We start from the raw sequence: 22,920 nt of genomic DNA, 5'->3' as shown, positions 1-22,920 counted from the left end.
TGTTCTTAGCCACTGAAATGCATAGCCTGATATAATTGCTGTAGGTACCCTAGGGGTGGGTACTGTCAATATTTCTTTTACAGATGGGGACCCGAGGCTTGGAGAGGCTCAGCTGCTGGCTGAGGGTTGCACAGCTGGGGAGTGGCTGGGCTGTAGGGAAGGGACTTGAACCCGGGGCTGGCCAGCTCTGGAGGGCCACCCTCACCTCAGGCCACTAGGTGCCTCCCTTCTTCAACGGCTGCCTCCCCTGGAAGATCTGTGGCCCCTGCACTCCTGTGCCTGGTTTCCCTGGAAGTGCTTTCATCTTGGAAGTAGCTACCATTTACTGAGCATCTCCTCAGCTTTACACGTGGTTTTATTCCATTTTTTTCTCCTGTGTTTCAAAAAGTGTATTTTTGCTTTTATTTTAATAAAGACTCTCTGAGAGAAGGATTTTATTCCCACTTTACAAGTGAGGAAACCTCAGAACAGATGTTAGGCAACTCAACCAAAGTTATACCTAATCAGCGATGGAGTTAGTGCCGGAATCCAGACATTCCGTCTTCTCTCCAGCACACACTGGGCTCCAGGCTGTTACACGTGGCATGAAATTAAGAAAAAAAATGTATGGAGTGTATTTTCTAGAAGAGAGTTTATATTCATGGGGTCAACTAAGGGTGGCTAGAATTGGACACCTAGCTGGAGACTGCCGCTATGTCAGCACAGGGGTGGGTGCGAGGCTTCCGGAGTGAGCCCCTGCCTGCCTGCGGGGCACTGCGGTGTCTCCCTGAGACCCTGCCCCCATCAGATCCTCAGCGTCCAGTGCAGGCTCTTGTTTCCCAGTTCCAAGCTGGGCCCTCGGGCATCGTGGTGTATGCTCCCACGACTTTGTGCACTCTTTCAATAGAGGAAGCAGAGACTTCTTGGAAGTGGCGGATTTTAGGACTGTCCCTCACCCCTGGACAGTGAGATCTGTCTTCTGGGACCAGAAGCAGCATCACTCCTCATCACCCAGAAGGTACCGTGCTCCATCTCGCTCAGACGAGCACCCAGGCCAGTGACACCACAGCTTTCAGGAGACACTTCTCTCTTTCAGGGCGTGGCTGGCCTGTGGCTGCATCACTCCAACCTCTGCCTCCATCTTTGTCTTTTTTTTTTTTAATAAATTTATTTGTTTATTTTTGGCTGCGTTGGGTCTTCGCTAGTTGCGGCGAGCAGGGGGGGGCTACTCTTCGTCACGATGTACGGGCTTCTCATTGCGGTGGCTTCTCTTGTTGCAGAGCACGGGCTCTAGGCGTGTGGGCTTCAATAGTTGTGGCTCGCGGGCTTAGTTGCTCCGCGGCATGTGGGATCTTCCTGGACCAGGGCTCGAACCCACATCCCCTGTGTTGGCAGGCAGATTCTTAACCACTGTGCCACCAGGAAGTCCTCTGCGTCCATCTTCACATGGTCTTTTCCTTGTGTTTCTCTGTGTCCTCTTCTCTTCACATAAGGACACCAGTCATTGGATTTAGGGATTGCCCCCAATCCAGCATGATCTCATCCTGAGATCCTTAACTAACTACATCGGCAAAGACCTTATTTCCAAATAAGGTCACATTCTGAGTTTTGGAGTAGACATGAGTTTTGAGGGACACCGTCAACCCACTGCATTCTGGATGGCAGAGAGAAGGCAGGATCATGAAGTAGAGTTCTCGTGGTAGCCTTTTGTCATGGCGGTAGTGAGTTCCACCAGCTGTGTCCTCAGAAAACAGAGGATGTCGGGATGGAGGGGCTGGCCTAGCCAAACGCACTTGAGCCCACTGCTCCCGGAATGTATTGCTGACCCCAGGCATCTTAGAAGCGCAGCCTCCATGGGTTTCCAAAGAACGCTTTGGAAAGTGGGTCCTACCGAGAGAAATATGCCTTGGAAAACTCAAAGAACAGTCTTGCAAGTCACGCCACAGAGCTGCAACCTCACAGGCTCCAACAGGCACAGGAGTAGAAATGCTCGACTGATGGACTTGCACATTTCACCTGCTCAAAGCGGAGGTTTACACTACGGCTAACAGGACGTGCCAATTTAGTGTTGGGTTATTATTGTTGTTGTTGTTATTGTAATGCCCTGCTGTGTCCTGGGAACACTCGTTGTGTCACTGAGGGTCACTAGACATGGTGGGCTGTGACAGTTGCCCACCTATATCCCCACAAGGGGCTGGATTGTGGTGGGTCATGGCCAGAACTACTGCAGGCCCAATGACTCCTAGGACATGAGACAGGGAACATGGAACATGTCACTTAGTTGTAGTTTCCTTACACAGTACTGCTTAGACCCTTGTCTGCTGATGTGCCCCCAGCCCATCCTCGTAGTATAAAATGATGAATTCTCGGCTCTGAGCTTCTCTGACCTGGTGGATTACTCCTCCATGAAGGCTGCACTGACTATTAAATTTTGGACCTGCCTCTTTGAGCATATAGGAAAGCCACGGGTGTTTTGTTCCCTTACGTTTAACCTTATCTCAGGAATATCTTTTGCACTGTTTGCTACTCAGTGGCATACTGAAGGGGACTGAATTCACATTTTTAATTCCGGTCTGTTTTAGACTCTGTGGTCTGACCCGACTCCCAAAACCATGCTCGAATCAATCTCCATGGCTGGGGGATGGAATAATCTATTTGATTTTAGCCATCTGGCTTGAACCTTGCATGGGGTGGGGAAGGGACGGTGGAGTCAGTCTCTCAACCACAGAGCTGAGTGGTATGGGAAGTTTGTACGTTTGGAATTCTATGCCTTGAATAAAGGGAGGTAATGCTGGAGGAAGTAGCAGATGGCTACTTCATTCATGGGTGTTTTCTAGATTGTATGTACTCTTTACATGCCCTGACCAGATACTCGCAGATTTCAGTGTTTTCATTTCTTGATGACCTTTTTCTTCATAGTGAGAAGTATAAGTCTTTTTTTTTTTCCTGGCAAATAACATTTCTCCTTTATTTTATGCTGCTGTAGCTCCATGTTCTTTTTTTTTTTTAACATTTTTATTGGAGTATAATTGCTTTACAATGGTGTGTTAGCTTCTGCTGTATAACAAAGTGAATCAGCTATACATATACATATATCCCCATATCCCCTCCCTCTTGCGTCTCCCTCCCACCCTCCCTATCCCACCCCTCTAGGTGGTCACAAAGCACCAAGCTGATCTCCCTGTGCTATGCGGCTGCTTCCCACTAGCTATTTTACATTCGGTAGTGTATATATGTCCATGCCACTCTCTCACTTCGCCCCAGCTTACCCTTCCCCCTCCCTGTGTCCTCAAGTCCATTCTTTATGTCTGCGTCTTTATTCCTGTCCTGCACCTAGGTTCTTGAGAACCATTTTTTTTTTTTTTTTAGATTCCATATATATGTGTTAGCATATGGTATTTGTTTTCCTCTTTACTTCACTCTGCATGACAGTGTCCGAGTCCATCCACCTCACTACAGATAACTCAATTTTGTTTCTTTTTATGGCTGAGTAACATACCATTGTATATACGTGCCACATCTTCTTTATCCATTCATCTGTTGATGGACACTTAGGTTGCTTCCATGTCCTGGCTATTGTAAAGAGAGCTGCAATGAACATTGTGGTACATGACTCTTTTGGATTTATGGTTTTCTCAGGGTATATGCCCAGTAGTGAGATTGCTGGGTTGTATGGTAGTTCTATTTTTAGTTTTTTAAGGAACCTCCATACTGTTCTCCATAGTGGCTGTATCAATTTACATTCCCACCAACAGTGCAAGAGGGTTCCCTTTTCTCCACACCCTCTCCAGCATTTATTGTTTCTAGATTTTTTGATGATGACCATTCTGACTGGTGTGAGGTGATACCTCATTGTAGTTTTGATTTGCATTTCTCTAATGATTAGTGATGTTGAGCATCCTTTCATGTGTTGTTGACAATCTGTATATCTTCTTTGGAGAAATGCCTGTTTAGGTCTTCTGCCCATTTATGGATTGGGTTGTTTATTTTTTTGATATTGAGCTGCATGAGCTGCTTGTAAATTTTGGAGATTAATCCTTTGTCAGTTGCTTCATTTGAACATATTTTCTCCCATTTTGAGAGCTGTCTTTTTGTCTTGTTTATGTTTTCCTGTGCTGTGCAAAAACTTTTAAGTTTCATTAGGTCCCATTTGTTTGTTTTTATATCCATTTCTCTAGGAGGTGGGTCAAAAAGATTTGCTGTGATTTATATCATAGAGTGTTGTGCCTATGTTTTCCTCTAAGAGTTTTATAGTGTCTGGCCTTACATTTAATCCATTTTGAGTTTATTTTTGTGCATGGCGTTAGGAATTGTTCTAATTTCATTGTTTTACATGTAGCTGTCCAGTTTTCCCAGCACCACTTATTGAAGAGGCTGTCCTTTCTCCACTGTACATTCCTGCCTCCTTTATCAAAGATAAGGTGACCATATGTGCGTGGGTGTATCTCTGGGCTTTCTATCCTGTTCCATTGATCTATATTTCTGTTTCTGTGCCAGTACCATACTGTCTTGATTACTGTAACTTTGTAGTATAGTCTGAAGTCAGGGAGCCTGATTCCTCCAGCTCCGTTTTTCATTCTCAAGATTGCTTTGGCTATTCGGGGTCTTTTGTGTTTCCATACAAATTGTGAAATATTTTGTTCTAGTTCTGTGAGAGATGCCATTGGTGGTTTGATGGGGATTGCATTGAATCTGTAGATTGCTTTGGGTAGTAGAGTCATTTTCACAATGTTGATTCTTCCAATCCAAGAACATGATATATCTCTCCATCTATTTGTATCATCTTTAATTTCTTTCATCAGTGTCTTATAATTTTCTGCATACAGGTCTTTTGTCTCCTTAGGTAGGTTTATTCCTAGATATTTTATTCTTTTGGTTGCAATGGTAAATGGGAGTGTTTTCTTGATTTCACTTTCAGATTTTTCATCATTAGTGTATAGGAATGCAAGAGATTTCTGTGTATTAATTTTGTATCCTGCAACTTTACCAAATTCATTTATTAGCTCTAGTAGTTTTCTGGTAGCATCTTTAGGATTCTCTATGTATAGGATCATGTCATCTGCAAACAGTGACAGCTTTAATTCTTCTTTTCCAATTTGGATTCCTTTTATTTCTTTTTCTTCTCTGATTGCTGTGGCTAAAACTTCCAAAACTATGTTAAATAATAGTGGTGAAAGTGGACAACCTTGTCTTGTTCCTGATCTTAGTGGAAATGTTTTCAGTTTTTCACCATTGAGAATGATGTTGGCTGTGGGTTTTTTCATATATGGCCTTTATAATGTTGAGGTAAGTTCCCTCTATGCCTCCTTTCTGGAGGGTTTTTTATCATAAATGGGTGTTGAATTTTGTCAAAAGCTTTTTCTGCATCTATTGAGATAATCATATGGTTTTTCTCCTTCATTTTGTTAATATGGTTTATCACATTGATTGATTTGCATATATTGAAGAATCCCTGCATTCCTGGGATAAACCACACTTGATCATGGTGTATGATCCTTTTAATGTGCTGTTGGATTCTGTTTGCTAGTATTTTGTTGAGGATTTTTACATCTATGTTCATCAATGATATTGGCCTGTAGCTTTCTTTCTTTGTGACGTCTTTGTAAGGTTTTGATATCAGGGTGATAGTGGCCTCGTAGAATGAGATTAGGAGTGTTCCTCCCTCTGCTATATTTTGGAAGAGTTTGAGAAGGATAGGTGTTGGGAAGTATAAGTCTTATTTTGTTTTTCTGAGACCTGGGAGCAATTGTGGATAGCTCTGCTCACAGGTATAGATGTTTCATTTGGATTATTCAGTGAATAGCTGAGCCATGTTCTGCTGTAGGCACCGGAGATACAGAGAAGGGAAAGTCTCTATTAATTGGGGTAACACGAGCTACTGTAACACAAGACCTCAAATCAGAGAAGCCGAATGTATCAGCCATTTGTGAGAGTTCTGAGGGGCGCCCTGCAGGTTGGCAGGTGGCTCTGCTCATTCAGGGATGTTGGCTGATGCTGGGCTTTGCAGTTTTCCACACATGGCTTTCAAGGTCACCCTCATCCTTGGCACTCCAGCCAGCAGGAAGAGGGGAAAGATTGTTGGTGGGGGCTGGGGGTTGGGGTGGAATACAGGAACCAGGCTTGGAAATAGCTCTCATCACTTCTGCTCACATTCCTTTCTTCTGGAAAGTTCCTACCTGCCCTATGAGGACACACTTAATTTAATGGGGAAGATCAGCATGTGAATCAAAGGCAGAGGAAGAGCAGGTCTTAAGCAGTAGTTTTCTACCTCACCTCCTACATTTTACAATTCCAAATTGTCCCAACATTAGGAACGACTCAAAAGGGAAGAACTCTAAGATGGAAACCCATTGCAGCCTAACACATACAACAAGGTCATATTTTAAAATTTTTATTTCCCCCTTATATCTGTTTCTAATTAGTTATTTCTTTCTTTTTTTTTGGTATGCGGGCCTCTCACCGTTGTGGTCTCTCCCGTTGTGGAGCATAGGCTCTGGACGTGCAGGCTCAGTGGCCATGGCTCATGGGCCCAGCCGCTCCATGGCATGTGGGATCCTCCCGGAGCGGGGCACGAACCCACGGCCCCTGCATCGGCAGGTGGACTCTCAACCACTGCGCCACCGGGGAAGCCCAGTTATTTCTTATTGTTAGTGATGATGTTAAATTTTATTTACCTCATTGCAGTTCTGGTCATTCTTTGTCTCTATTCCTTGGAAAAAAACAAATCCAAGCTTGTACTGGAGATTTATAATGTTGTAGGTTCAGATTTCCATCCCCCTCCCAACTTAATTACCACAACAAACCTGTAAAGGGCTGTTAATATTTCCATTTTACAGACATGGACACGGAGAACTTAGGAAACGTCAAGATCGTGCATCAGTAGAGATAGAGCTGTGTGTTTGTTAGGGTCACACCAGTTACTGAACAAGCAAACCTCTAAGTTTCAGACATTTGTTTCTTACTCATGGGATAGCCCAACTGGGGGTTCCCAGGTGGTGGGTGACTTTTGTCCCCTGGCTCCTTCTTTTTTTTTTTTAAATATTTATTTATTTATTTTGGCTGCACCTGGTCTTAGTTACAGCATACAGACTCTTAGCTGCAGCATGTGGGCTTCTTACTTGTGGCATGCATGCGGGATCTAGTTCCCCAACCAGGGATCGAACCTGGGCCCCCTGTATTGGGAGTGTAGAGTCTTACCCACTGGACCACCAGGGAAGTCCCCCCCCCCCCCCCCCCCCCCCCCCCGGCTCCTTCTGTCTTGTGGTTCTGCTATTCTCTGGGACCTTGGAGCACTCAGCATCCAGCTGGCTTCCACCCAAACTCAGGTCTTTTCATTATTCTGGAATCCCGTCTTTTCTCATGAATATACAGTGTCACACATACACTCGCATTTGGTGACTTTTATATTTTTGTATTGTCTTGGTAAACTATGCCATTACCAGCATTTTAAAAACAAAGTTTGTAAACCTTAATGTAGGCTTTTTTTGCCTCCCAGTTTTTAATTTCCAAACAATAGCAGAGAAGCCATATATTTTTCTCACTCTCAAATATTAGCCTCATATTTCCCTTTAGCTTTTTTTCCAGCAAAACTACATTTTTTGACAATGTCTGGGATTTTTTTGCATTGCTCCCCTTCGCGTTTCCCACCTCAAGGGTTGCTTCTGTAGGTGTTTTGACAGATGCCTGGCTCAAACAGGCTCCCATGGAGAATGGATATTTCTTAGCTCTTGTGTGTTACTGTTCAGGCTATTAACAGCTCCCTAAATGGATTCACCACAGTCAGCTTTCAAGTCACCACTGGCCTTTTCAAGTTTGTCAGCCACAGGTGGGGGTATTTCTAGCCCTTCCTAAAGCTCTCTGAACCTTGTTCCACATTTAGCTGTTTCTTATGAAAACCCTAGACTGGTTAGGGGAAAAAAAATTTTCTCCCTAGTCCTGGGATCGAGAATTTGAAAGGAAATGTCTATAGTGTATCATTTTTGATTCTTTCTTAGTGTGTTACTCTGGTGCCCAAGATGAGGGGCTTGAGATTTGATAGCCAGGGAGGATGAATGAACAAGAGGATGAAAGGTTAAAGGTAAGCCCACTATGTAGTGAGCTATTCCCTGCCAATTAGCTTTACCCCAGGACTGTGTCAGCATCATATTTATTCTCTGGACACCTTTTCTCCAAGACTATCATTGTTAGTCACGTGCTTCCAAGAAATGTACCATTTTGCCTGGTTATTCACAAAACTTGACTGCTGAATGAAGAGGCGCCCTGCCGCAGTGCAGGGACTCTGGGACAAACACTGGCCATTGCAGATTTGACTCACTACCCACACTGGCCCCACCAGAGGTAGAAGGCAATGGTGGCCAGGGCCACTCCTTTCTTAAAATTGAGGGCTTGACATTGGGCTGAGCTCAGCGGTTTAATCCACTCCTCTGTCTCGGCTGGGTGTACCCTCAGACTGGTGAGAGGTGGGTGGCTCCTGCCCAGGGAGAGCTTGGTCAGGAGGTTCACTTTGCAAGGCCTTAGGTGTGAGGTAGGTCTAACATCTCTCTGGAAATTCCAAAAGTTGAACCTCTGGGTCGCTGGGATGCAAACAAAAAACATTTGATGAAATGGATATGTGTGGAAAGCAATGCTTAGCCTCTCTGTATTATGTCTCTAGTTGTTCTATAATTCTTACATCATGGTAATTACTGAATTTCCTAGATTCTAAGATATCACTGATTGTAAAACACTATCAATTTAATAGCAGTATTTTTGGTGTGTTGAGGAGGAGAACAAAATCCTACTGTTTAAAATGTGCAGTTTGACTGCAAAACACATTCCAAATTTTAGAAATGATAAAACGGTCATATTTTAGCTCAAGGAAATATGTTAGAAAAGAATATGTTTCTGCTCCAGACTACAGCAAAACCAACTCCTTGGGTAGCTGGAGACGCTTCCTTTTTTCCAGGTTAGTTATCCCTTTTCTGGCAGTGGTTTTTGGTCTGCAATTATAGGAGCGGGCAAAAGCCAGTGGTTTTAGCACTGAGGCTCCCGCAGGGCGATTTGTGGCTGTAATTTCTTGCTGTTGTCTGTTCTGCCTCCCACCTAGCTTGCACTGAAACACGCTGTGAGCCAGCGGACCCCTAGGGAGTGAATTTGCAGGAAGATAAATTCCCCGTCCCTGCCTACATTTGAATGATATTGTGGAAACTGAATAGAATACAGATCACCCCCAAATTGAATTCTGCGTACCTGCTCTGCTAAGTAGAAAATTGCATATCAAATAGGTTCCTGGACTCAGCTGTGTCTAGGTACAAAGCTTGCTTCCAGTTTTTAATGTTCTCAGTCATTCAGGCATGTGAAACCCGTTTGCCCTAATCATTTCAGGATCTCAGGCATTTTACTGAGGGGGAAGTTATCACTTTTTACTGCCAACTCCTATCCCTGCCCTACCCCACAGTATTCTCGAGGATGCTGTGTTTATCTCTGTTGCAGTATCAGCACCCTCAGTTGGAACTGCTTGGGTGTAGGGACTAGGTCTCATTTTTGCAGTAAGTGTTTAGTATTAGTAGCAGCACACATCATTGTGCGATAAATGTATGTTAAATGCATGAGGGCAGGGAGAACTGGCTGGCATTAGAACCTCTAAAGATCCTTCTCACGTGGACTTAGCCCTGGAAGGAAACCCATTGCCCCTCTCCTTCTGTGTACGGCACGTGGGTAAGATGCTAACTTGTGTCTGATTGGCGTTTAAGTATAGTTTTCTCCTTGATGTAACTCCTCATTACGCCCTTTGTCTCTGTTTCCTCTAAACACTGGTAGATGCTGGGGCTAGAGGAAGCTGCAGAGGCTGGTTGTGCCATTGCAGCCATGCCAGTTCTGTTCAGTCTCCAGGCGGCCACACAATTTCACAGAGCAGGAAGGAAGATGCCAATCACGAAGTGAAAATGCAAGGACACTCAGGTTCCATACAGGATCAGTGCCAGTTGTTGGCAGATTGGGTGTCTCCAAGCAGGGGATTATTTGGGGACCATCAGGAAGATCAAGGATGCTTCCCTCAGTGGTCTAACAGCACATAGGTTTTCACCATCAGTGCTTTGCTCCTTTGAGGCCGAAACCTTTTTTTTTCAAGAGTCTTAAGTAAAATAAAACTCCACGTCAGGGACTTGTGTGGAGAGGGCATAAACTGTGTGTCAAAGAAATTAAAACACGAAATCTGAATTTTGTGCTGAGATGGCTTTGCAGAGAGGATCCTTTGCTTGCATTCTGAGACTTGTGTGGCTCTCCCCTGGGCAAGGGCCTAGGGGTGGGGCCTGAGCTGTTTGACTGGCAGGGTACAGAATCTGGGGTAAGAGGCCCCCCCTTGATTTTCTCTCTGGGTCTCATGGTTTAGTCAGGCAATTCTCACTGCTTCCTGTTGAGGTGGTTTTCCCTGGGGGGTGCTACATTATGGAAACTGGAGGGGCATTTTTGCTTGTGACAAGGTTCAGGGGGCTCTGCTGGCATTTAGTGAGCATGGCCTAGGGACCCTGCATCCTGCAGTGCATGAGGTAGTACTGCCCATGGATGGATTGCCCTGGGTCCTGCCGGACTTTCAAATGTCCCATGGGACTTTCTTTTTCGTTTGTTTTAATTTTTAAAATTAAATATTTATTTACTAAAAGGTGATTACCCTGAATATTTAAGTTACTGTGACTATTTCTTTCCTTTTTGAGCATAGATCAGGTTTCTAATTATGTTTGGTGCTCCTGGGGTCTTTTCACTGATGCTTTTGCAAGTGTACAGCCAAGTAGACACCGCAACCCAAGCAGCCTCCAGAATTTCAAAATTTACACGCAGGGAATGTAATGGTTCATCTCGAAATTTACATAAGCCTTGAAATCTTGGGAAGAATGACCTAAAAACAACAAAAATAATGCAGTAGATGTTTGCGTTTATAATACTTACAATTTGAGCAATTACAACCACACATTACATAGTTTCTACCAGTGAACCTTGACAAAGGCCATGCCCAGCACTGCTTAAGGAAACACACAGAGTTACTGACCAAGGACACCATGGCCCTGTTCAAGGGGAAAGAACGTGGCAAAATTAGGCCATATGTTCTGCAGAAAGAGCTTCCTAATATCCTTTTTGTCATCACCATCCTTTGAACATGTCATCCACAGGAAGAGAATTCTAACCCATGATACTTTGGGTTAAACCACAGCATTTAGCATGCCCTTCATTCCCGAGGAGTTTCTCCAAGCCCGCCTGTGTCTTCAATGACAGTCTCTAAGAAGCTGCATAAGAAGGACAAAGATTACATCTTGTCTTTTACATTTGGAAGGGTTTTCCTTTGCATGGAGTGCGTTGGGATTATGAAAAGCAAGGAAACAGAGAGTAGAAATCCCAGATTCCTTTTCTTTCATTTACTTGTTCATGAAACAAAATAATTATTGAATTGTATCACGCACGCCACGTCGACACTCAGAGCTGGTGAGCGATGCACATTCGTAGTCTCATGTTGTTTCCTGCCATGGGACTTGCATACGGGTGAAAATACTCTCTGTTTTCCACGTGCACGGGTGTGAGCTACTCTAAATTTTCTGAAGGCAGCCACCATATAAATCATTTTGCTTGGAACTTGACTGAGTTAGAGCTGGAAAGTCACTTGTGGGGTTTGACTTACCAGTGTAGTCACCTTGTCCACTCACCTCTATGGCTTTCGTGTTCATGAAGTCTCTAAGGACAGGGGCAAGCATCTGACTACTGCATTACGTCCTCCAGTATTGCCTTCTCTGAGATTTTCTGTGTTGAAATATATGTACATTTTATTGCAAATTTATTTTCCCCTTTTTATTACAGTTTTAGGGCGCTTGTGACGATTATTTTTAAAATTAAGTTTGCGTTAGGATGTATATATATTATATATATTTTATATCATCTTTGAAACTTTTTCACCTTGCAAAACTGAAACTCTATACCCATTAAAAAACACCCCCTGTTAACCACCATTCTGCTTTCTGTTTCTATGAATTTGACTACTTTATGTACCTCCTATAAGTGGAATCATGAGGAATTTGTCTTTTTGTGAGTTTTTTATTTCACTTAGTGTCCTCAAGGGTCATCTGTATTGTAACATGTGACAGGACATCCTTCCTTTTTAAGGCAGAATAATATTCCACAGTATGTACAGACCACATTTTGTTTTTCCATTCATCATCAATGGACGTTTGGGTTATTTCCACCTCTTGCCTATTGTGAATAACGCTGCTATGAACACGAGCTCCTGCTTTCATTTCCTTTGGATGTATACCCAGGGTGGGATTGCTGGATAATATGGTAACTATACTTAAGTTTTTTGAGGAACCTCCATGCTATCTTTCATAGTGGCTGCACCATTTTACATTCCCACCAACAGCGCACAAGGGTTCCAATTTCTCCACACCCTCGCCAGCACTTAATATTTTCTGGTCTTTTTTTTTTGATAGGAGCCACCTTAATGAGTGTTTTTATAGACTATATTTTATATGTATTCTATTTTAAGGTAGTAAAGGGGTAGTTAAAAAATGCTTGCTATCAAAAGGGTTTGAGGACAGCTGCTCTAGTGTTTTTCTGCATGACAAGACAACAGTCTTGTTAACCTACAACAGTATCTTTGAAAATTCGTTAGAAAACAACTATCCCTTCTTCCTCTCTAATGATGCTCTTCTTTTCCCATAGCTGACCCTTGGCACCAGCTTGGTCTAGTGTGGCCTCTGTGGTTTTCCTTTGTTCTGTGCGGAATTAGGCATTTTTCAGTATGTTTTTTCCCCCTCTGCAGTAATTAGTGATCTCTTTCTATTAAGTAGGAAACCAGAATTGCTGTTTTGGCACGGAGCACTTGAACTTACATACAACATTAATGAGTAATGTTTCCATGACTGACCAAGCGTGGATTTCCTGGTGGAAACATGTCTCAGAGACACAACAGAATAAACCGCAGTTGGGGTTCTGGGGTTTTCACCTGCTGTATACTTGTTGGCCATATAAGTTATAACAATGCAAGTTAATGTTATCATTGGGAGTGTTGAAAGGTAGGGTATTTCATTTAGAACATTATGGGGTAAGGATGGAGAATAAATGGACATCCTGTTCTATAGACGGATGTGGAAGCAACTTGGTTGGACTGTTTGCCCCAGGACCTCAGTCTCGAGGTGTACTTTATGGAGCCTTTTACGCATTAACCCTGGGCTCATTCAGAAGTTTTCCCTGCCCCACCTTTGGTGGTCTCCTCTGTGCTCTAACGTGGAAACCCGTTACAAGGACTGACCTGGGGTGTATTTTGTAGCTAATGTTTCCTTAGTAAACTTCCGTATAGGTCCCCCAAAGAAATTTTTCTGTGATGTGTCAGGGACCGAAAATATATATAAAAGAAAATCATTACAGTATTTCACTTGAGATTGTGCAGATAATGATAAGTTCCTTTTTTTTTTTGGAAGAATTTATGGCTATTCAGTTAAACAGCCACCAAACAACCTGGAACCCACCACTATTTCCAAATGTGCTGTCTTGGTGTTTGTAGCTCACCGTATGTTTGAAGTATGACATAATCCTTATGGAACACATTCAATTTGTTGCTTCCCAACTTCAATAGAAGCAGTTAAGTCTGTCTCCTTTTAGACAGATTGTTAATGAAAAGGTAGCTGAACAATCATTTTCTTGTAATATGCAATTCTGTCTCCTTAAATACAGGAGCCTGACAGAACCATTCAGCACTTAGTACTTTCTCTCTACAACTGAACTCTCTCTGACCCTCTGAAACTAACAACTGGAGCAAAAAGAGAAGAAAGGGGGGAAAGTTAGCTAAAAATAAAAACTCACCTGTAACACATATAATCCTGAAAGTTGAGTGGAAAGTATATTTTACCTTATTGTTTTTAGATAATGTATGAATAATTGCCTTCTGCAGCCAGATCTGTTTTTATTGATTTTAAAGTATTTCATGAGGTTGGTGCAATGCTTAGAAAATGGTGAGACTGTCTGAAAGATTGAGACTTTAGAGTCCTGAGCTTTCCTCTCATTTAGCGATGAGTCAGTGCTGCTGATCATGGCACAGATGCACGGTGCTCCCTCTTCCAACAGGGCCACGCAGGAGGAAACAAAGAGATTGGCCACCGGTCCAAAATAAGTGTGTGATTTTACCTGATTTTATTTTACTTTAATTTTTTGCTTTTTAACACACTTTAATATTTTAAATATTTTTAATATTTTTTTTGATAAGACTGTGTAACCTAAAGAAAAGTTGAAAAATGGTGTAGTGCACAGCCTATAATCACCAAGTAATTTTACAATTAACTTTTTATAAAATTATATTTTATTTATTTATTTATTATACAGCAGGTTCTTATTAGTTATCTACTTTGCACATATTAGTGCAGATATGTCAATCCCAATCTCCCAGTTCATCACACCACCACCACCCCCAATTTAATTTTATATTTATTTATTTATTTAAATAATTTTCCCAAGAGTTTCTTGAATAGAATTGAGCAAAGACAGCTTTTCATCCCATTTTAAAATACAAATAAAATATTCAACAAGGTCTTTAGAACATAGTGTAGAATAGCAACTGCTGGTGTTTATTGAGTGATTACTCTATGCCATCCCATACCCAGGTTATCTGCGGACCTCACTAGTGAGAGGTGGATGGGTCATGATGAATACCCCCATTTGACTGATGCAGAAATGTGGGTCAGAGAGGTTAATTAACTTGCCTAAGATCACCCAGCAATTTTGTGGTAGAGCCAACTTTTACACTCAAGAAGGCAAAGTCTCAAGTCAAGATGCTTAACCCCTATACGATGCCGCATGACAGCAGGAGATCACTTCCCACAGTAAAACCTCGTCACTTCAGATTACATTGGAGATCTGGGGGAGGAGCTGTCTGAATGACAGAATGTGTGAAAAGAAATGCAATCTTACACCTCCAAGGAGATGTGTACAGAATAAATTAATATGGGTTTTAAAATTAGGCAAGCAGGGAGTTCCCTGGTTGTCCAGTGGTTAGGACTCAGCTCTTTCACTGCTGTGGGCTCAGGTTCAATCCCTGGTTGGGGAACTAAGATCCCACAAGCTGCGTGGCATGGCCAAAAAATTCAGTAAATAAATAAAATTAGGGAAGCAGTCTTGACAATCTCATTTTATTGTAAAGGAAAATAGTTGGTTTTAAAATAACAAAGCATTTAATTTTAAGTGTCTTGCTTTCGTGATTCTAATCCATGGTGTCTCGTAGTACAGATCTAAACTATTCGCTTGTTGATTAAATAAACATCGTGCCGTGTGGACCACGTAAGTGCCGTGCAGACATGTAAGTTACATGTGGTGGAATCTTTGAGAGTGTAGACTCCAGGCTCAGGGCTGGGTTCAAAGGCTCATATAATGTCCCAGGGTGGAGGACTAGATGGACCCAGAGGTATTCAGCCGGCCTTCGCACAGTGCCTGGAGCGGAGAAGAGGCTCAACTGATGTGGGGTCATCACTAGTACCACCGAAATGAGGACTCGGAGCTCACGGAGCGAGCAGGAGACAGGGATGCAGCAACTAACTGCCTTCTGTAGTGAATGGATGTGTGCGATCATATTGGAGGCGGTGAGTCTGGAAAGGCGGGATGTGGCCCGACCCTGGGCAGCCTTGGGACAGCGTTTGGGCTCCATTCTTTGGTACTAGGGAGCATGGAAGGTTCTTGAGGCTGGAGTGATAGGGTAGGATTTAGGAGTGATTTGATGGAGACACAACAGAGACCTTGTCTGGAGGAGGGGAACAAAGAGAAAGGAGACAAGAGCGGGACTAATGCTCCCCGTGCCTGTCAGGCACACCCAGGTAGGGGCACCTGGGGGCCTTTGGCACATCAGGCCACCAGGCTGTTCCCACCACATGGGAGACCACGTAGCTCACAGGGCCTGACTCCCTGCTCACCAAGTGACCGCTCGTAGGTCTTCTCTCCAGGTTACTCACAGACAGAGAACGCAATGGCTACACTAAACAGGGGCTTTAGGCCACTCGACAGTTATGTTTCACGCTGTGAACTGGTAAGTCTGGGTGTAGTTGAACATGGCATTGCTTCATTAGTGTGAGTCAGCATCCCAGCCCCGCACCCTCTGACACTGCACACATCTGGGCTGCCCAGCTGGAGGCCAGCCCCAGACCGCAGAGAACTCACCAAGGTAAATGCCACCCACGGGCTTTCCTGGGGGCCCAGCTGCACATGGTGAGTTACTGTGTGAACTACTGGAGTCATCCCTGTGTCTCTGACTTTTCTCCTGAATTCTAGACCCACGTTTCCATTCTCTTCTTAAATATCACTCACAGCCCCGGATCTCTGTCCATCAGTTCCACTCAGAACTTGGGTTGGTGCCCAAGTACAGGGATGGCCTTTAGCTGGTCTCCCTGCCTCTGTTCTTCCTCTTTTCTAACGCCATCACAGTCATGCTCCACACTGCTGCTCTACAGAATACTTATCATCTCTTCTTCCTACGCAAGGAAACAATAGCAGCAGCAAGCAAGCAACCAACAAAACACGTAAAATCTCCTTGGTGGCCCTCCGTTGCCGGCAGGGTGAACTGGATTCACAGTAAAGGATGTTCATCACTTGGCCCTGACTTTCCAACCCCTTCCCCTGTGTTACAATTCAGCCACAGCACCTGCCACTGTGCCTCTGTTTCCTGAGAAAGCTGTGCATTTGTGATTTGTTTTGTTTTTAAACGTACCTTTGTGCTTTGACACTTGCCGGGGATGCCACTTCTCACACCCTGTCCCTTCGTTTGCTTGTTGAACTCATGTTCACCAAGCCTTGGTTCAAAGGGGCCCTGGCAGACGTTCTTTTCTCTCTGTCTTCACGGTGACAGGAATGCAGTGATACTCACATTGTGTTGCGCTTGCTTGCCTCCCAGGTGGCCTAAGTGGCCTCTGAGCTGCTGGAGGGTAGGTCCTGTGCATTCCTGTATTTGCACAGGTGCTCAGTGCTGTGCATGGCCCCAGTGGTCATTGAGCAAGGAGGGGGGATGGAGGAAGGGACAGTGGCAAGGCTTGGGAAATGGAATGGGTGGCAGTATGCCATGGATGGGGGGTGGGCATTAAGAAATGTAGAGAACAGCCCGGATCCATGAGCTGTAACAGCTCAAAACTTTGTGATTGACTTTTATGTGCCATAGAACCTTGCCCTGTTGGCAACAATTTTGGGAAAAGCCTCAGCCCTAATGCTTTAAGTACATTGCTGTAATTTGGCTCTTCATAAAATGGCCTTTAAATTGTGTTTTGAGGCTGGGAAGTGCACATTAATGACGTGCTTAACTGTACAGCCGCAGCGAAACAGGAATCTAGGCCTATCTGTATGCAAATGCAATGCTTCAAGTTCATTATTGCTATTAGGAAATGGAAATACAGCCAGAGCAGAAATAACAGTATATTTCCCTCTGCCTATGTGGTGTTTTGTCAGTGGGGCTTCTGAAGGACTATGCATTTACTAACCCATTAAAATGAGCGATTTTATATCCTAATGTAACATTAAAGGAACTTAAGGATCTGCCTAGGAGATATACTTGTTTAAACCTATATTAATGTCTCTATTGGTTCTGTTGGCTAGGTTAGTGATATATTATTGGAGAAGAAGATGTCCCGGGTTGCGTGGATACTTTCTAACTCTCAATGCATTTATTTTCTGGCAAGGTGTAGAGCTGGTTTTCTTCTCTTCTGTCCAAAGTATAAGACGCAGGGACAACATAACTGTTCTTAAATGCAAACCATACTATCAATCCTTTATTATTATTATTGTTAAAAATCTCCATCCTATTATCACATTCTCCATTTTCCTCTGATGTACTCTTGGCTTCTCCCAGCTCTCACCTGTGAGCCCATTAGTTCCTTTTCCTTAGGCCCATCAAGAAGTGTTTACTGTGGTGTTTACCAGGGCCTCCCATAGGTTGTGTGGGATCCTGGGCAAATATTCTTTCGTGGGGCCTCTGGCCATATTAACAATTTGACTGAAACATGTTAAAAATGCTTGGGCCCTTTGAGGTGTATTGATTTATCAGCGAAGATTTGGAATCACGGTAGAGAAGAGATACTTACGTACTTACTTATTCTCCAACCAGTGCGTGTGAAGGTGCTTCCTCCTCTTCAGGCACCCTCTCTTCCTGTTCAAGTCTAGGCACCATCTCTTCGTTGTGTTTATGGCCAAAGGCATCAGTCCCTGATTATTCCACATCCTTCACCTTGTGGTCACTCACAACACATGGCTCTTTGGAACCTGCTTGTGTTGAAACAGTACAGCTCATCTTGCCTGTGCAGCTCCCCAGACCACTTACTGAGGGCTGGTTACACTATATTATTCACGATGTACCTCGTCCCTCGAGCTGTCCAGGAACACTAGCTTCCAGGGACAATCTCTAGGGTGTTACTGGGCTTTGTCAGTGATGATTACAAATGAAACCCTGCCCCAGAGAATGCAGTAACACTTGGATGATAACTTCTTTGTGGCCATGTTAAATATACTAATTTTATAGCATAAAGGTAGAACAGCACATCTTCCAACTGCATCTTTTAACTCTTTAGATGCTCATCACTGCGTTCTTAGGATGTGCTCTCTCTCAGTGTTGATCACAGCTTTACACTCCACAACCCAGGGGTAGGACGGGGTGAGAAGAGTGGTCCATTGGTTCAGGGAGTATTCCTCCCTCATCCTGTACCTAGGGAAGTACAACCATAAAGGAGTCCCACTAGATTTACTGTTATTTCTGTAAAAATGTCAACCTGAAGGTTTGCAGACAGTCTCTTGAGTTATCCCAGAGACAATGCACGAGGTATTCTCAGATAACCAGGAAGCCTGACAAATCCTGAATTATCCAAGAGCTGAAGACTTTGTAAAAATAGCATTCTGTATGTCCCGGCCATTGTGTGTGTGTGTGCACGTGAACTCTTATAAGTGCTCAGTGGTTCTCATAATTTTCTGCACCCATTTGTGAAGTGTGCCTTGATGTTGATTTTATTTTTCCTTTGTGAAAAAGTATAATAATAGACATAAAAATTTTCGAAAGGATGTTGATGGTGAGGGAGGCTGTGTGTGGGGGGCAGGGAGTATGTGGGAATGCTCTGTACTTTTAGCTCAATTTTTCTGTGAACCTAAAACTGCTAAAACAACACACCCTGTTTAACAGGAAAAAAGCATCAAATAAAAAAGGCTGGCCTGGAAGAGTGTGATGTCACCATGTTGATTGGAGCTGGAAGAGGATGTCTCCAAAGCCCCACGGTGTTGTGAGGCAATGGTTGGGGAAGTCTTAAGAGGAGATGGGTGCAGCCGCCTTAGGACCGCCTGCCATGTGGCGTGGAGACTGCAGAAGAGTTGGGGCGAACCCCCCCACCCCGCCTGCCAGGGTAAAGGACACCTGCTAACACCCCAGCTGTCCCTGGGTGCTGGGGACCAGAGGCAGCACTGTGGGTGGAACACAGATGCGCAAGAGCCAATCCACAGACCTGCACACTTGGCTCAGGTCCACGGGTCAGCAGTGGCTTTTCAGGAGCTCAGAACCCTGAAATTGTCCTGTGTCTGACATGAGTGAGAATCTCCAAAATCAGCATGTCAGCACCATTCTGGCAGCCTGGTGTCACACAGACCTTTGAAACCAATATGACACTGCCATCGGTTGGAGTCATCCACTGGCCAGGCTGCCCTTCCAAAACCAGAGCCCAGCCAGGGCTCAAGACAGTCCCACAGGCATGCGTCTGATTGCTCCTTGGGGCATCTGGTTGACCCATTTCTGGACCACGGGGTCTGGAAATTAGACATGTTTGCCCTTTGGGGGTACAAGAAGCCTGTGCTTCACTCCCCATATCTTTTCTCCACCAGCAGTTAAAATATGGGGGGCAAATACCAGCAGCATTAGGTCCTTCCTGAGATCCCCTCACACCTTTGGACTCCACTTTGCTGACTGGCCTGGCCACTGCTGCTCATCTGGTCTCACCATCGACACTCAGAGCTGCTCTGTACAGTTGTGCAGGTTGTGCATTGCACAGTGGTGCCCGTATCCAGGGGGCACCACTGACATCACAGAGGGTGCAGCTTTGTATATTTTACTACAGTAGATGGCAGTAAACTGTCTTGTTCTAACAAAGATTGGTCTATTATGATGATTTTTTGATAAATGGAAGTCTTGAAGAAGGGGGTGCCTTTTAAGAATTTGCAGGAAATCACCAATATGGGCTAGCAGTGCCTTGGGCTACACCTGTCCACTCCCTCAGCTGACCAAGCTGTGCAGGCACCTTCGTTTCCCCTGGTTAACTTCATTCATTTGTTCATTCATTCATACATTCATTTACTCATTGAAAATGACTCAATGCTAACTGTGTGCCGAAACCCTGAGCATTTTGAACGTTTTGTAAGTAGTTTCAGTACCTGTGGGGAGGTGGTCCAGGCCCCTTGGGTGTGTCTGGCACTGACCAGCGGGCTGTGAACAGGAAGTGCCGCTCCGGGCCACGCAGTTGAGAGGTGGGTGCCACTCCCGCCCCGCTTCCCATCTGGGGCAGATGCCCGAGACTCCGAGGCCTGGGGGAGGCCCAGCTGCAGGGCTTGGCCTGCGGTCCACCCCCTCCACGGTTGTTGTGAGAAATAAAGGGCATGACACACACACAGTGCGGGGAACAAAGCACCTCAGTGAGTGGCCCCCGTGATGCCCGGGGCTGGGGTGTTCTCAGTGGTTACAGGTGTGGGCTCCGGACCAGGCTGCTTGGACCTGAATCCTGGGTCTGCCCCTTCTGTGCTCCCTTGGGGATGTGATTTACTCATTTATTAAATGGGACAACAGTCCCTAGGTCATAAACCTGTTGGGAGGATGATATTCAATTGAGAACCGCCTGGCACAAACACTGGGTGTCGTGGGCTGAATGGTGGCCTCCCCGAAAGGTAAAGATAATCCAGGTTGTAACTCCAGGGACCGGTGACTGTGACTGAACCCCAGGGTTATTTGGAAAAAGGGTCATGACAGATGTCATTAAGTTGCAGATCTTGAGACAAGATCATCCGGATATGCGGATAGTCCCTAAGTCCAGTGACAGATGCCCCTGAAAAAGGCAGAACAGGAAAAGGTAGATGCATAGGGAAGAAAGCCGTGAGGAGACAGAGAGGAGACAGAGGCTGGAGTGACGTAGCCAGAAGCCAAGGAACGCCGGCAGCCCCGAGAGGCTGGCGGAGGCTGGAAGAGACAAGGAAGGATCCTCTCCTAGGGCCTCTGGAGGGAGCCTGGCCCTGGAGGCACCTTGATTTCAGACTTCCAGCTTTCAGGACTGTGAGAGAATCCACTCCTGTGCTTTTAAGCCACCCAGTTTGTGGTAATTAGTTAGAGCAGCCCTAGGAGACTAATATCCTCAGTGAATATCATCTCATCGTTATTACCGATGTAATTTTCTCATGGAAAATAAGAAAAGAGAAGGTGAGTAGTCATAGATTCGAGCAGACCAGCGGTGTTGAGATGGATGGATGGACGGCGTCCCCTGAAATGGCCTAGGGCGGGGTCGGCAAACATTTCTCTGTAAAAGGCCAGATAGGCAGTGCTCATCTCAGTTACTCAGCTCTGCTTCCCGAGCATGAGGGCAGTCACAGAGAGCACGTAGATGATGAGATGTTTTGGCCGGCCTGGGGGGTCGTGTGCTCACCCCTGGTCTGGGGCAGCATCGCTCCAGGGTGCTCTGTGGGTCGTGCCAGACACAACTACGTGTTACCCTCTGCAGTGAGAGAAGGATAGATGGAGGGTGTTTACAAAATTCCTTGGCAATTTCATAGAGTAATTTTATGTCTATGGAGGCTAATTATGAAAAATTTAGGTGTATATTTTGTATGTCCTTCTCTTCCTTCCACTTTTCTAGGAACTTCTTACTGTTAATTTCACACAAGTGTCCCTGGGCGGCAGAATCGAAATAAAAACGTGGCCTTTGCCCACAGAGGGTTTGAGAGACTTTGGTCTGGGCAAGACACCCTCCTACATAAGAAGGCGCTGCTTACCATAGGGAGCCCCAGAAAGTGAGGGGCCTGGGGAGACCCAGCCTTTTGGGTGGCCCAGGAGTGGAAGGGTCTCCAGCTTGGGGACCTGAGGTGGCTGAGTTTGGAAAGGACCTAGAGGCCTCATCCACGGACCCTGGCCAAGCCAAGCGTTGCGTCACATCAAGTGGTGTATTGCTGGACTGAATCCACCTTGCAAAGCAGGGCAGAAGGCTGACAGCTGGCCAGCCCAGGGCACCCTGGACTCGAGGAGGGACTGGCTTTGTATGTGGGAGTCTTGGGTTCCCTCCCCACTACCGTTGACCCCTTCCAGCCCTTTCCCACCCCATGTGAGGCTCTGGAAAACCCCGGCTGCCTCCTGCCATGACTGCCACCTTGGTGACGGTGGCTCCCCCAGGGCAGGGTGGAGCCTGCTTCCCCATCCTTGAGGCTGGGTTCCTGCTCTCTACTGGGCTCACAGCAGGCGCTCAGTGAACGTGGACTGAAGGGCCACTGGACACACTGATCTCCCTTCCAGTGCCGTGCCCGCCGCCTGTGTTAGGGTATCAGGTCCTGTGAGCGTGGAGGACGTGCTGAGAACGGTGAGACTGGGGGAGGGGGATGGCAGAACCCGGCAGATCTGCCATTGAGAGGAGGGAGGTTTCCGGAAGCACCACACATCCGTCCTCTTGGTCTGCATGGACGTGGGGCAGGAGGAGTCCCTCAGAGAAGAGACGGGACGCAGGGCCAGCTGGAGAGGGAGTGCAGGAGGGCAGGGAGTAGCCTTCCCACACGGCCGGGGGGCAGGAAGGCGGTGCCGCCCGCTCACCTGGAGGACCCGGGAGAGAGGCTTAGCTGAGCTGAAGGGTAGCACTGACACTCAGAGTTCGCGGGGGAAAGCACCCGCAAAGCGATGTTTGCAAAGAAACGGACCTGAGCAATGCTAGACTTTTCAGCGTCATGAAACCTGGAGGGAAG

General features: G+C 45.4%; 1 protein-coding gene across 1 annotated transcript in view; it reads left to right on the top strand.

Moving 5' to 3' along the window:
- The window catches only part of ATPSCKMT (ATP synthase c subunit lysine N-methyltransferase), an 83,561-nt gene extending 63,454 nt beyond the window's left edge, over positions 1 to 20,107 (top strand). Inside the window, exon 10 of the transcript XR_012330617.1 lies at positions 19,130 to 20,107. The gene's annotated coding sequence lies outside the window, so the exon portion shown is untranslated. The remainder of the gene's footprint in view (positions 1 to 19,129) is intronic.
- The last annotated feature ends 2,813 nt before the right edge of the window (positions 20,108 to 22,920 follow it).

Source organism: Tursiops truncatus, chromosome 3 (assembly GCF_011762595.2).
Source record: "Tursiops truncatus isolate mTurTru1 chromosome 3, mTurTru1.mat.Y, whole genome shotgun sequence".
NCBI classification, from domain to species: Eukaryota; Metazoa; Chordata; class Mammalia; order Artiodactyla; family Delphinidae; genus Tursiops; species Tursiops truncatus.
The sequence above is the reverse complement of the archived record's forward strand: the minus strand, read 5'-3'. Positions and strand labels throughout refer to the sequence as shown.